Source organism: Cetorhinus maximus, chromosome 29, assembly GCF_964194155.1.
Source record: "Cetorhinus maximus chromosome 29, sCetMax3.hap1.1, whole genome shotgun sequence".
NCBI classification, from domain to species: Eukaryota; Metazoa; Chordata; class Chondrichthyes; order Lamniformes; family Cetorhinidae; genus Cetorhinus; species Cetorhinus maximus.
Genome location: NC_135907.1, coordinates 5,761,361 through 5,773,701, shown reverse-complemented (window position 1 = coordinate 5,773,701; position 12,341 = coordinate 5,761,361). Strand labels below are relative to the sequence as shown.

The 12,341-nt window shown below is 51.0% G+C and overlaps 2 pseudogenes; both read right to left on the bottom strand.

Annotated features, from left to right (window-relative positions):
- Positions 1 to 3,076: 3,076 nt before the first annotated feature.
- On the bottom strand, positions 3,077 to 3,251 carry LOC144669840 (U2 spliceosomal RNA; annotated as a pseudogene).
- A 4,883-nt stretch (positions 3,252 to 8,134) lies between these two features.
- Positions 8,135 to 8,314, bottom strand: LOC144669709 (U2 spliceosomal RNA; annotated as a pseudogene).
- Between the last annotated feature and the right edge of the window lie 4,027 nt (positions 8,315 to 12,341).

Here is a 12,341-nt window from a genome sequence, read left to right as displayed (position 1 = left end):
AGTCAGTTCGTCAGGAGTTAGCGGTTTGTCTAGGCTCTCCCGCGTACTGTGGTCTAAGACCTCCGTGATAGAGGACAGGAAGGACTGGGAGGCCGTGCTGTCCGTGGGCTTCACGTCATACAGTCCGGCATAAAAGGATTTGCTGATCCTCAGAATGTCGGACCGTGATGACTTTACTGAGCCGTCTTCTTCCTTCAGGCTGCTGATCACAGAGCGCTCTCTGTGTACCTTTTGGAAGAAGAAACGTGAGCACGTCTCATCCTGCTCCACGGAGCGGACTCTGGAACGGAAGATGATCTTGGAGGCCTCCGAGGCAAAGTGCGAGGCTTGCTGGCCCTTCACCTCTTGGAGCTCCTCCTTGCCATCCACCCCCATCGACTGCAGCCGGAGCAGATTCTGCATCTTTTCCTGGAGTCGGGACATTTCCCTCTGTTCCTTTCTAGCTTTCTGGGTGCCTTTGCGGATGAAAAACCTCTTGATGCTTCCCTTGATCACTTCCCACCAGTGTGTCAGGGACTCAAAGAGGGGTTTCACGGTTCTCCAACCTTTGTAATCCCTCTTGAGCTCCTCAATGTTCTCTGGGGTCAGCAGTTGCACATTTAGCTTCCATGCCCCCCTGCCCACCCTCAGGTCTTCCTCCAAGTGGCAGTCCGCCAGTAGGAGGCAGTGGTCAGAGAAGAACACCGGCTTGACCTCGGTGGATCTGACTGTGAATGCACGGGACACAAACAGGAAGTCTATCCTGGAACGAATGGACCCGTCTGGCCGCGACCAGGTGTATCTACGCTCCGCTCCGTCTGCAGGGTTGCTGAAGACGTCGTGCAGCTTGGCATCCTTAACTGTTTCCATCAGGGATCTGGACGTAGCGTCCAATCTGCTTCCGGCCCTGCCGGATCGTCCAGCCGCATCGATGATGCAGTTGAAGTCCCCGCCCAGAATGACCGGCCTGGAGGTCGCCAGCAGCAGTGGGAGCTGCTGAAAAACCTCCAGCCGCTCAGCCCCTTGTGCCGGGCCATACACGTTAATTAACCGGAGTGGAGCGTTCTTGTACATTACGTCTGCTACCAGGAGTCGCCCGCCCACCACCTCCTTGACCTCGGAGACGGTGAAGTTGCCTCCCCGCAGCAGAATACCCAGGCCGGAGGAACGAGAGTCGTTTCCGCCCGACCAGATCGATGGCCCGTGGGACCACCATCGTGACCATTGCCTGTAGGAGCTGAGGTGCGGTATCGCACACTCCTGCAGAAACAACAGGTCAGCTTTGACCTTGGCTAGGTAGTCCAAGGTCGCAACACATCGCGTAGTAGATTTAATGCTACGCACATTTATGGATACAATCTTTAAACCCATTTTAAAGCATTTATTCTCCTACCAAACCCACTGTCTCTGAGAGTCCCAGACCTTTAGTCTGCTCCTTCATACCCGTAGTGAGCTCAAATTCCTTCACTTTGGATGGGCTGAGGTAGATCTCCTTGGCCGTGTTCTGCTCCGGTGGCATCTGGAGGTTCACGTAGAGAGCGGGTTTTGAGATGACCTTTGCTGGAGAAGCTTCTCCAAAACTCACCCCCTCTGGGGTGTTGCTGTTCCCGGCTTCCTGGAGCTGGGGTGCGATGATGATTGCCTCACTGCTCCCAGATTCCAGGGGCTGTGGTGCACTGGCCTCCTCAGGTTGCAGGCAAAGTTGGGGTGCGCTGGTCTCCTTGTTGTCTCCAATTTTCTGGAGCTCGGGTGTCTCGTCCTCCAACGCCCTGGAGCTTTGCCGCCTCTTCTGTCGGTGCCGCTCTGGCACTTCATCATCCGAAGAGCTGCTGCCCTTGTCATCCGTGTCGGATGGGAGACGCCTCTTGCCGCTTCTCTGGGAAACGCCTTTGCTTCTTCTTCGCTCCCTCTTACTTTTCTTGTTCTTCACCGTCCGCCACTCCCCCTGCTGCTTTTCCACTGCTGCCTCCTCCTCCATTGATTCGCTGTCCTGAGGACTGGGAGGTACAGGGGGTAGTGCTGTTGATTGGCTCTCTGTTGCCTCAATCTCTTTCTCCACCTTGTCTCTCTCTGTGTCCTCCTTTGTCCCGTTGAGCTCCCTGGGGGCCTTGGTGGTTGGAGTGACACGGAACCTTTCTTCTGCTTCCCCCTGGTCGGCTTTGGCTGCCTGTGCGTAAGTACGGCAGCGTTTGGGGCAGGTCCTGTAGAGGTGACTTGCCTCGCCACACAGGTTGCAGCACTTGGCCTGTTTGCAGTCTTTTGTCTGGTGCCCTTCCTGTTTGCAGATCTTGCAGAGGGAGGCGCTGCAGTTGGCCGCCACATGACCAGCCTTGCCGCATGAGCGACAATGCTTGGGTTGCCCAGCGTAGACCAGGTAGTCCCGGTTTCCCCCGATAGCGAAACTGGAGGGAGGGTGGAAAATGGCTCCCTTACCATCGGTCTTTAGCGTGACCTTAAACAGGCGTTTGCCTGTCCAGATCCCCAAGTCGTCTCGAATCTCGGTGCCGCTCCCCACCTTATCGAAGTACCTGGTGAGGAAGGTGACCACGTCGGCGACAGGGACGAAGGGGTTGTACACATGCACCATCACCTCACGTTCCCGTTGCAACGGCAGAGAAAAGTGCGGCTCCGCCGTCAGGATCTTCATCTCCGGCAGGTCTCTCTTCTCCTCGAACACCCTCAGGAGCCGGACGCAGTCTGCCACTCGCTTGAACGTCACATCGAAATAACCACCTTTGCGGGAGTCGTGCAGGGTGAAGATCTCCGTAGCTTGGAAGCCGCACGCCTTCAACAGGATCCTCCTGGTGAAGAAGCCCCGATCCATAGGCGATCCTCCTTCGCTGTGGTTCACCGTGACTCGGACGGTGATAGGTAACCCACGGTATAGATTTGGATTGCGATTGGTTATCGCCCTTCCATCCCGACCTTGCCATGGCAGGACCATGGTGTCGCCCCTGCAACACTTGATGTTAGCCAAAAGGCCGAGAAGCGATGAGAAAGAAAGAAAGTTGTGTTTTGAAAGATGTGCATGTTGAAAAGTAAAGAAAGCAGATGTTTGTAAGAAAACTATTTTTAGCATTGAAAATCCCCTGGAAAGGGGTGGTGCACCATTCCCAGAGATACTGCAATACCGGGTCGATGCGTGGAGTGGACGGAGCAAGCCCCTATTCCATCTCCCTGCTCCAAAAATCAATTTAATATATGGTCCCCAGATAAGGGACGTATCAGATATTAAACTGATAAGAATAGATTTTTTTTTTTTGTAAAAATATACTTTATTCATAAAAAATCTTCAATCACATTCAAAACCATTTCAAAAACAACATTACAAGGGTACAATCCAGGTTAAACTTTTACAAAATGTATCACCAGGTGCATCAGTACAAACAATATTACAATCATTTACAGCCTTTCATTTTGATCTGTACAGCCCGAGGGGCTCTAAACAGTTCCCAGTCTCTCGGTGCGCTGTGGTAGAAAGGTCTTAGACAGCGACCCTTCCCCATTGCGCCTTTGCGGCAGCTGCCCCAAGCTTTAGTGCGTCCCTCAGCACGTAGTCCTGGACTTTGGATTGTGCCAGTCCGCAACAATCGGTCGGGGACAACTCTTTGTGCTGGAAGACCAACAAGTTTCGGGCAGACCAAAGCGCCTCTTTCACCGAGTTGATGATCCTCCAGCTGCAGTCGATGTTTGTCTCGGTGTGTGTCCCTGGGAACAGCCCGTAGAGCACAGAGTCCTGTGTCACAGAACTGCTCGGGATGAACCTCGACAGCAACCACTGCATCTCTCTCCAGACTTTCTTTGCAAAGGCACAATCCACAAGGAGGTGAACAACGGTCTCTTCCCCACCACAGCCACCTCGAGGGCAACGTGCAGAGGGGGTGAGACTCCTGGCGTGTAGGAAGGATCTGACGGGGAGGGCCTTTCTCACCACCAGCCAAGCTACGTCTTGGTGCTTGTTGGAAAGTTCTGGCGATGAGGCATTCTGCCAAATGACTTTGACAGTCTGCTCGGGGAACCATCCCACAGGGTCCACCCTCTCCTTTTCCCTCAGGGCCTCTAGGACGTTACGTGCTGACCACTGCCTGATGGACTTGTGGTCAAAGGTGTTTTTCTGCATAAATTTTTCCACCAGGGACAGGTGGTACGGCACGGTCCAACTACTTGGAGCGTTCCGCGGCAGCGTGGCCAGACCCATCCTTCGCAACACCGGGGACAGGTAGAACCTCAGCACGTAGTGACACTTGGTGTTTGCGTACTGAGGGTCTACGCACCGCTTGATGCGGCCACACACAAAGGTGGCCATCAGTATGAGGGCGATGTTGGGCACGTTTTTTCCCCCTTTATCTAGAGGCTTGTACATCGCGTCCCTGCAGACACGATCCATTTTCGACCTCCAGATAAAGCGGAAGATGGCTCGAGTGATCGCCATCGCGCAGGAGTGTGGAATGGGCCAGACCTGCGCCACGTACAGCAACAGCGAGAGTACCTCACATCTGATGACCAGGTTCTTACCCGCAATGGAGAGGGAGCGTCGCTCCCACATACCCAGTTTCCTTTTCACCATAGCCACTCGCTCCTTCCAGTTTCTAACGCATGCCCCGGTCCCTCCGAACCATATCCCCAGCACCTTCAGGCCGTCAGCCCTGACAGTGAAGGGGACAAAGGATCGGTCAGCCCAGTTCCCAAAGAACATGGCCTCGCTCTTCCCACGATTTACCTTGGCTCCCGAGGCCAGTTCGAACTGGTCGCAGACGTGCATCAGTCTGCGCACCGACAGCGGATCCGAGCAGAAAACGGCGACGTCGTCCATGTACAGGGAGGCTTTTACCTGAGTGCCCCCACTGCCTGGGATCGTCACTCCTCTTATGCCCGGATCCTTCCTGATGGACTCGGCAAAGGGTTCTATGCAGCACACGAAAAGGACAGGCGAGAGAGGACAGCCCTGCCTGACTCCAGATTTGATCGGAAAGCTATCTGTTTCCCACCCATTGATTGAGACTGCGCTACTGATGTTAGTGTAGAGCAGTTGGATCCAATTTCGAATTCCCTCCCCAAAGCCCATTTTGGAGAGCACATCCCCCATGTAGGTGTGCGATATTCTGTCAAAGGCCTTCTCCTGATCCAAGCTGATGAGGCAGGTATCCACACCCCTGTCCTGTACATAGGCAATCGTATCCCTGAGCAGCGCCAGGCTGTCAGAGATCTTCCTGCCTGGCACAGAGCAGGTCTGGTCAGGGTGAATCACCAATTCCAGAGCGGATTTGACCTGATTGGCGATGACCTTGGACAGAATCTTATAGTCCACATTCAACAGTGAAATGGGTCGCCAATTTCTAATTTCCTCCCTTTCTTCCTTGTGCTTGTACATGAGGGTGATGATGCCTTTCCTCATGGATTCTGACATACTGCCGGCCAGGAGCATACACTCGTACACCCCTAGCAGGTCTGGGCCCATCCAGTCCCACAGAGCCCAATACAACTCCGCCGGCAAGCCGTCGCTTCTGGCGAGATTTACTCTTCTCGAAGGACTCAAGGGCCTAAGTCAGTTCGTCAGGAGTTCGCGGTTTGTCCAGCCTCTCCCGTGTACTGTCGCCTAAGACCTCCGTGATAGAGGACAAGGAGGACTGGGAGGCCGTGCTGTCCGTCGGCTTCACGTCATAAAATCCGGCATAAAAGGATTTGCTGATCCTCAAAATGTCGGACTGCGCTGACTTTACTGATCTGTCTTCTTCATTCAGGCTGCTGAACACAGAGCTCTCTCTCTGTTCCTTTTGGAAGAAGAAACGTGAGCACGTCTCATCCTGCTCCACGGAGCGGACTCTGGAACGGAAGATGTTCTTGGAGGCAAAGTGCGAGGCTTGCTGGCTCTTCACCTCTTGGAGTTCTTCCTTGACATCGACCCCCACCGACTGCAGCCGGAGCAGATTGTGCATCTTTTTCTGGAGTCGGGACATTTCCCTCTCTTCCTTTCTAGCTTTCTGGATGCTTTTGAGGATGAAAAACCTCTTGGTGTTTCCCTTGATCGCTTCCCACCAGTGTGTCAGGGACTCAAAGAGGGGTTTCATGGTTCTCCAACCTTCATAAGCCCTCTTGAGCTCCTCAATGTTCTCTGGGGTCAGCAGTTGCACGAATAGCTTCCATGCCCCCCTGCCCACCCTCAGGTCCTTCTCCAAGTGGCAGTCCGCCAGTAGGATGCAGTGGTCAGAGAAGAACACCGGCTTGACCTCGGTGGATCTGACTGTGAATGCACGGGACACAAAGAGGAAGTCTATCCTGGAACGAATGGACCCGTCTGGCCGCGACCAGGTGTATCTACGCTGCGCTCCGTCTGCAGGGTTGCTGAAGACGTCGTGCAGCTTGGCATCCTTAACTGTTTCCATCAGGGATCTGGACGTAGCGTCCAATCTGCTTCCGGCCCTGCCGGATCGTCCAGCCGCATCGATGATGCAGTTGAAGTCCCCGCCCAGAATGACCGGCCTGGAGGTCGCCAGCAGCAGTGGGAGCTGCTGAAAAACCTCCAGCCGCTCAGCTCCTTGTGACGGGCCATACACGTTAATTAACCGGAGTGGAGCGTTCTTGTACATTACGTCTGCTACGAGGAGTCGCCCGCCCACCACCTCCTTGACCTCGGAGACGGTGAAGTTGCCTCCCCGCAGCAGAATACCCAGGCCGGAGGAACGAGAGTCGTTTCCGCCCGACCAGATCGATGGCCCGTGGGACCACCACCGTGACCATTGCCTGTAGGAGCTGAACTGGTTAACCTCACTTATCCACGTTAAACTCCATCTGCCAAATTTTGGCCCATTCACCTAACCTGTCCATATCCATTTGTAAATTTCTCATTTCTTCACTGCAACTTACTTTCCCACCTATTTTGGTGTCATCTGCAAATTTAGCTATGGTACCTTCTACTCCTGAATCCAAGTAAATAGTTGGGGCCCAAGGACCGAACCCTGTGGCACCCCACTAGTTACAGCTTGCCATCCACAAAAGACCCATTTATCCTGACTCTCTGCTTTCTGTTGGTTAGCCAAAGCTCTATCCAAGCAAATATATTACCCTTAGCTGCGTGTGATCTTATCTTGTGTATTAATCTTTTGTGCGGCACCTTATCAAATGCCTTCTGGAAGTCCAGACATACTACATCTACAGGATCGCCATTATCCACTTTGCTTGTCACATATTCAAAGAACTCTAGCAATTTAGTCAAACACGATTTAGTCTTCATAAAGCCATGCTGACTCTGATGGATTGCATTTTGACTTGCATTTTAGGAAGGTAGTGAAGGCATTGGAGAGAGTGCAGAAGAGGTTTACGAGTTTGGTTCCAGGGGCGAGGAAGTTGAGTTATGAAGTAAGATTGGAGAAGTTGGGACTGTATTCCTTGGGGAAAAGAAGTCTGAGAGGAGACTTGATAGAGGTATTGAAAATCATGAGGTATCTGGAGAGAGTAGATAGGGAGAAACTGCTTGCACCGATGAAAGGATCGAGAAGGAGCGGGCACAGGTTTAAAGTAACTAGCAGAAGAAGCAAAAGTGATAGGAGCAGCGAGTGGTCAGGGTCTAGAATGCACCGCCTGATAGCGTGGCGGAGGCAGGTTCAATTGAAGAGGGAATGAGATGATTATTTGAAAAGAAAGCATGTGCTGGGTTACGTGGAGAAGGCAGGAGAATGGCACGAAGTGAAATGTTCATTGGGAGAGCTGGTGCAGTCACGACGGGCGGAATGGGCTCCTTGTGCAGTGTAAGGATTGTGTGAACGTGGATGTAGACGTTTCCGAGTAGCTGTGTAAAGTGTGTGAGCTTTGAGGTGTGAGTTTTGACTGTTGCTGTATCAGCAGCAGCAGCAGCAGCGGGCGGGAGCGGCAGCAGAGAGCTGGTTGAAAATGTTGTGAGGCGAAAGGTGCAGCTGAGAGAGTGTTTGAGAGGTGTATTTGCAAGTGAAAGATGTTTTTGTATGAGTGAGGTAGAGTGTTTGTGAGATGAGAGTGGTGTCTGTGAGCGTTGGGTGAGCGTGCGTGTTTTTTGTGTGTAGATGGTGCGGGTGAGTGAGAAAGAAAGAAAGTTGTGTTTTGAAAGATGTGCATGTTGAAAAGTAAAGAAAGCAGATGTTTGTAAGAAAACTATTTTTAGCATTGAAAATTCCCTGGAAAGGGGTGGTGCACCATTCCCAGAGATACTGCAATACCGGGTCGATGCGTGGAGTGGACGGAGCAAGCCCCTATTCCATCTCCCTGCTCCAAAAATCAATTTAATATATGGTCCCCAGATAAGGGACGTATCAGATATTAAACTGATAAGAACAGATTTTTTTTTTTTTTTTTGTAAAAATATACTTTATTCATAAAATATCTTCAATCACATTCAAAACCATTTCAAAAACAACATTACAAGGGTACAATCCAGGTTAAACTTTTACAAAATGTATCACCAGGTGCATCAGTACAAACAATATTACAATCATTTACAGCCTTTCATTTTGATCTGTACAGCCCGAGGGGCTCTAAACAGTTCCCAGTCTCTCGGTGCGCTGTGGTAGAAAGGTCTTAGACAGCGACCCTTCCCCATTGCGCCTTTGCGGCAGCTGCCTAAACTGATAAGAACAGATTTTTTTTTTTTTTTGTAAAAATATACTTTATTCATAAAATATCTTCAATCACATTCAAAACCATTTCAAAAACAACATTACAAGGGTACAATCCAGGTTAAACTTTTACAAAATGTATCACCAGGTGCATCAGTACAAACAATATTACAATCATTTACAGCCTTTCATTTTGATCTGTACAGCCCGAGGGGCTCTAAACAGTTCCCAGTCTCTCGGTGCGCTGTGGTAGAAAGGTCTTAGACAGCGACCCTTCCCCATTGCGCCTTTGCGGCAGCTGCCCCAAGCTTTAGTGCGTCCCTCAGCACGTAGTCCTGGACTTTGGATTGTGCCAGTCCGCAACAATCGGTCGGGGACAACTCTTTGTGCTGGAAGACCAACAAGTTTCGGGCAGACCAAAGCGCCTCTTTCACCGAGTTGATGATCCTCCAGCTGCAGTTGATGTTTGTCTCGGTGTGTGTCCCTGGGAACAGCCCGTAGAGCACAGAGTCCTGTGTCACAGAACTGCTCGGGATGAACCTCGACAGCAACCACTGCATCTCTCTCCAGACTTTCTTTGCAAAGGCACAATCCACAAGGAGGTGGACAACGGTCTCTTCCCCACCACAGCCACCTCGAGGGCAACGTGCAGAGGGGGTGAGACTCCTGGCGTGTAGGAAGGATCTGACGGGGAGGGCCTTTCTCACCACCAGCCAAGCTACGTCTTGGTGCTTGTTGGAAAGTTCTGGCGATGAGGCATTCTGCCAAATGACTTTGACAGTCTGCTCGGGGAACCATCCCACAGGGTCCACCCTCTCCTTATCCCTCAGGGCCTCTAGGACGTTACGTGCTGACCACTGCCTGATGGACTTGTGGTCAAAGGTGTTTTTCTGCATCAATTTTTCCACCAGGGACAGGTGGTACGGCACGGTCCAACTACTTGGAGCGTTCCGCGGCAGCGTGGCCAGACCCATCCTTCGCAACACCGGGGACAGGTAGAACCTCAGCACGTAGTGACACTTGGTGTTTGCGTACTGAGGGTCTACGCACCGCTTGATGCAGCCACACACAAAGGTGGCCATCAGTATGAGGGCGATGTTGGGCACGTTTTTTCCCCCTTTATCTAGAGGCTTGTACATCGCGTCCCTGCGGACACGATCCATTTTCGACCTCCAGATAAAGCGGAAGATGGCTCGAGTGATCGCCGTCGCGCAGGAGTCTGGAATGGGCCAGACCTGCGCCACGTACAGCAACAGCGAGAGTACCTCACACCTGATGACCAGGTTCTTACCCGCAATGGAGAGGGAGCGTCGCTCCCACATGCCCAGTTTCCTTTTCACCATAGCCACTCGCTCCTTCCAGTTTCTAACGCATGCCCCGGTCCCTCCGAACCATATCCCCAGCACCTTCAGGCCGTCAGCCCTGACAGTGAAGGGGACAAAGGATCGGTCAGCCCAGTTCCCAAAGAACATGGCCTCGCTCTTCCCACGATTTACCTTGGCTCCCGAGGCCAGTTCGAACTGGTCGCAGACGTGCATCAGTCTGCGCACCGACAGCGGATCCGAGCAGAAGACGGCGACGTCGTCCATGTACAGGGAGGCTTTTACCTGAGTGCCTCCACTGCCTGGGATCGTCACTCCTCTTATGCCCGGATCCTTCCTGATGGACTCGGCAAAGGGTTCTATGCAACACACGAAAAGGACAGGCGAGAGAGGACAGCCCTGCCTGACTCCAGATTTAATCGGAAAGCTATCTGATTCCCACCCATTGATTGAGACTGCGCTACTGATGTTAGTGTAGAGCAGTTGGATCCAATTTCGAATTCCCTCCCCAAACCCCATTTTGGAGAGCACTTCCACCATGTAGGTGTGCGGTATTCTGTCAAAGGCCTTCTCCTGATCCAAGCTGATGAGGCAGGTGTCCACACCCGTCATGCACATGATGGGGAGGGCCTTTGTCACTATCAGCCAAGCTACATCCTAATGCTAATTTGAAAGTTTTGGTGATGAGGCATTCTTCCAAATTACTTTGACAGTCAGCTCAGGAAACCACCCGACAGCATTCACTATCTCCTTTTCCCGCAGGACCACATTACAATATGTGCAGCCCACTGCCTGATGGACTTGTGGTCAACAGGTTTTTCTGCATAAACTGTTCCACAAGGGATAGGTGATACAGCAGGTTCCAACTGAATGGAGCGTTCTCTGGTAACATAGCCATATCCATTCTTCCCAACACCGGGAAGAGGTAGAATCTCAGCACGGAGTGACACTTGGGCCTGGATTCTTGGGCCTGAGCATTGGGGCGTCTTAGGTCACTGTGCTAATGACATCATTGCTGCATCACTACCCAGCAGCCAAACTCAATGTACATTGCTCAACATGGGCTGCTGTGTTTAACCGACTTCAGTTTCAGGAAAATGTAACAGGAGCACATTTCACTCTGTGCTATTGGACAGTGGTTTAATAGTTGGAAAAGATCAGTGGTGCTCACCAGGGTTCACACCTGAAGAATTGTCAACCTTTGTGTTGCTGCACAGCACAATCAGATAAAGCATTTCTTACCTTCCGTCACTTCCTGTTCCTTCAGCTGTAGCCTAACCAGTGTATCATAACGGTTTGGCATAACTTCCTTCCCTTTGGACTCCACGCCTCAATTTATAAAGCCGAGGATCCTTATTTGTGTTTACATGAATTCTTGCTGCAACAAACGGAGCTTTGGCGAGATCATACCCAGAGTATTGTGTACCATTGTTTTGGTCTCCTCACCAAATGAAGGATATATTTTCCATAGTAGGGATGCAACAATGGTTCAGTAAAGATTGAATGGAGTGGCCAATATTTTCTGGAGTTTAGAAGAATGAGCCGTGGTCTTGGGTTCACTAAGGCTGTGCTGAGGAAAGTGGAGGGAAGGAGAGTACAGCACAAAGGATAGGAAGGCTGGCACAGGCAAAAGAAACTGCAGCCAACAGGGTGAAGCGGGGTACAGGTGCTGTCACCCTATTTTCTAACGTGGACAACTGCCTTAGTGTGGTTGTGCCTGCAGTTGCACAGAAATCCAACAGGGGGCAGTGTCTGGCCTAGCTGCACAGGAGAAAAATTGCAAGGCCCTGAGCTGAACTTCAGCGCAAATACCCACATGTAAATGGCACATTGAAGGTGAGAAAAGCAACTCTTAATGAGGAGCAGTTTCAGAAGAAATGTAAAGCATGGTCAGGCAGCTGTAAAAACATTGTTCTGTTGACTGTTACATCTGCTCATCGTAAACAGGGGAGTTGCACCATTCTGCTATACCCTGCAAGACCAGGTTAAAGCATGTAGTGGACATCGGCATGTTTTAAAAGTTTTTGTCGCATCAGAATTGTTTAATTTAATAAGAAACTTACTGATGTGTCCCAATGAAACAATTACGTGGTTCAGTATAATTTTTTTTCTGCCATTTTAAATCAGCTTACTCAGGGACAACTGGTCACCCAGATTACAAATTCTCATTTTATTACAATAAACCAGTTTCAGATATATCACTGAAACATTATCTGTCACCTACCATTCAAATGCATCAAGGAATACAGAGAAAATAAAGTTACTTTTTATTATTCTGCCTTGTTGCGTTGGTTCAGGGAGATTTTGCATTCATGATTTTCCAAATGAATTGGTGGCCAGAAGCCTAACCTAACCTGCACAATTTCAAGTGTTCTTCCCGTGCAATTTCCCGATTGTACCCAAAGTGAAATTATCTCAGCTCGTTTCTGTGATGTAAACTGCTGCATTGTTGAGT